The sequence below is a fragment of the Ctenopharyngodon idella genome, chromosome 24 (genome assembly GCF_019924925.1).
Source record: "Ctenopharyngodon idella isolate HZGC_01 chromosome 24, HZGC01, whole genome shotgun sequence".
Taxonomy (NCBI): Eukaryota; Metazoa; Chordata; class Actinopteri; order Cypriniformes; family Xenocyprididae; genus Ctenopharyngodon; species Ctenopharyngodon idella.
This window is the reverse complement of record NC_067243.1, coordinates 28,765,691-28,768,306: the sequence shown is the minus strand read 5'-3', so window position 1 is coordinate 28,768,306 and position 2,616 is coordinate 28,765,691. Positions and strand designations below refer to the sequence as shown.

The window sequence follows — 2,616 nt, the reverse complement described above, 5'->3', positions numbered from 1 at the left end:
ACATGTTTACTGTAGCTGACTAGGTCTTACTAATATACACAATTAACACAAACTGTTCTTTCTTGCATGCATTTAAACTATATGTAAAAGGGATTATTTCGATTGTGACGTAGCCACACGCACACCTGAAGCATCTTTCCAAACGAGATGAATGATGGATGAAAAATGAAGGCTGCCTTTCAAGGATCCTTCTGATTGAGATAGCCTTCAGCGACGCTTGATGACGTGACAGCCGAGGTTTGCAGCCTTCCATTTGAGAAGCGCCCGAATGCTTTGTCCAAATACCCACACTTGCGGTCTTGGCCACTTGAGAGCTCGTGCACGTGACAGGAAGTAAGTGCGCAAGACTGTCCCATGTCTTAAAAATGCCAAAGTGCAGTGCCCTTAAGGCACACTAAACCCACACTATCCGAAGCGGTATTCGAGGCTAAGCGTATCCCATCATGCATTATGTTCGGGAACTCACGTGCCCTGAAATCATGAGATGTCAATGAAAACGTTAAATTCAAAGTTAAATTAATTAGATATTACATAAAAATTGGTAGTAAAACATAAAGTGTTGCACATTTTATTGGTGCAAAGATGAGTAGGCTACGTGTATTTTGTACATCATTTGTAACTGCTGTCTATCACTTCATTAGAAGCAGCACAATTTTAATATTGTGTCTTCTGTTAGTTACATAGCGACCACTGAACAGACATTTAGAAGTTTATTTTAAAATGCAAAGTATTGAAAATAATAATTAAAAAAAAAAACTCTGTAAACACTTGCATTTTTTGCAACACGCTGGCTGCGTCCGAAACCGCCTACTTCTCTACTATATAATAGGGAAAAAGCAGTAGGCGAGCGAATAAGTATGTCAGAAACCTCAGTAATCATAAATGAGTAGTCGAGAAGTTCCCGGATGGCCTACTGCTTCCGCCCAGATTCTGAAGTGTTCCTCGATCGATACTTTTCTATCCCAGGAGGCCACAGGAGAGGATACGTCATAATTGAACATGGAGGAGAAAAGCGGCGCGGATGCTTTCAAATGTGAGTATTGAAAACTAAAAACACGGTTCCTTGTGTTAAAATAGCATTTGTTGAACTACTATAGAGTAAACCGCTGAATGTGTAAAGATGCTAGACACTATAGTTGTGATTTTACAGTAAAAACACGATTTATTATGATAACAGGCTCTAGTAAACACACATAACTTAATTCTCCGAATTGGATTTACATATTCTAAACCACGTCTTAAAGGTGCTTATTAAATGTTTATTTAACATCTGACAGGAACATCTTCTTTAAGTATTATGGCTTAAGAGTGATGGATTATGTAGAATTCACTGTTGTCAACACTGCTTACATTACATGAATGAAAATAACGTAAATAAATAAATCTACATAAAATAAACATAAGTTTAATCTATTTTATTTGTCCATTAGTACTGTTGGTAAATTAAGGAACATTTGTATTGGATAAAAAGAGAGTTAACACATCATAAACATGTAAATGTAGATTTAAGCACATCAATCTCAGAGGAAACTTGAATCTTGTCTGATGTTACAGGGACAGATGATCACGTGTGTTCATCCGCTGGAGAGAGGCTGATGAAGGAATGATGCCATCAAAGGCTTTGAGTGACGATACTACAGAAATGAGTAAGTCTATTTAAATCTAAAGTCTAGTTTATTTTAATTTTTGTAATTTAAGCAGAGTTATTACAGCACTTTTCTGAATCTTGATTTCTGTGCATTTGCTGCAGAGCTCTGTGGTGAAGCAGGACCTACAAGACAAGGTGACTGCAGCAAAAAAGGAAAACCTGAAACAAAAATATAAAGTAAGATCATTTTGTTACTTCTAATACAGAAATCAAATGACACTGTGCTGTTAAGATGACTGCTTTTGTACTATATTTGTGCATTATTGTAGGATGTGAAATGTCCTCAGACTGGTGTGAGCTACGACAAAAATTAGCGAGTAATTGTAAAAATATTAAATGAAATATGGCAAGAAACAGAATGCTGACATTAATGAATTGTAAAATGTTTTAATCTGTTTTAGTCATGCTGATGGAGAGCACATGAATGTTTGCAGCAGACACAGCAGCAGCCAGATTGTCCCACACATCTTCTCCCACTCTTGCTTCAAGGTTGTGGGGTTCAGGGGTCCATCATCATCATCTTCCTCATCCTCTGGATCCACGATGTCCCCACTGAGAAGAGCAGCAGTGAGGGACATGATGGATGAAGGTGTTCATCAGAATAAAGCTGCAGAACTGGCACAGCTGTGTGAGATGGCAGTAGGATTGTAAATACGTGATTGTTAGATCAATAAATTTGAATAAAGCTTTGTTTTATGTGTTGACTTGTATATGCATTTATTTATTGTCATTATTACTTTTATTAATTCTTTTACTTTTTTTATTAATTATGCTATTATTATCAGTAAATTTATATATTTTATTAAGCAATGAATTAATGCATGAATTGACTGTAAATTGAGATGTATTCACATCAGCTGTATTTGTCTAGTGTGTATTCATGCGTAGCTATGTCATATGACAAAACTTTACATTTTGCTTGTTTTACTAAAGAAGTAAAATGAAAAGTAATATAATGAAGTTTTGGT

At 36.0% G+C, this 2,616-nt stretch overlaps 1 long non-coding RNA gene across 1 annotated transcript; it reads left to right on the top strand.

Moving 5' to 3' along the window:
• On the top strand, positions 1-2,350 carry LOC127506949 (uncharacterized). Its single transcript, XR_007928182.1, has 2 exons — positions 1-1,033; positions 1,555-2,350. It is a non-coding gene; the product is annotated as an uncharacterized LOC127506949 (long non-coding RNA).
• Positions 2,351-2,616: the final 266 nt, after the last annotated feature.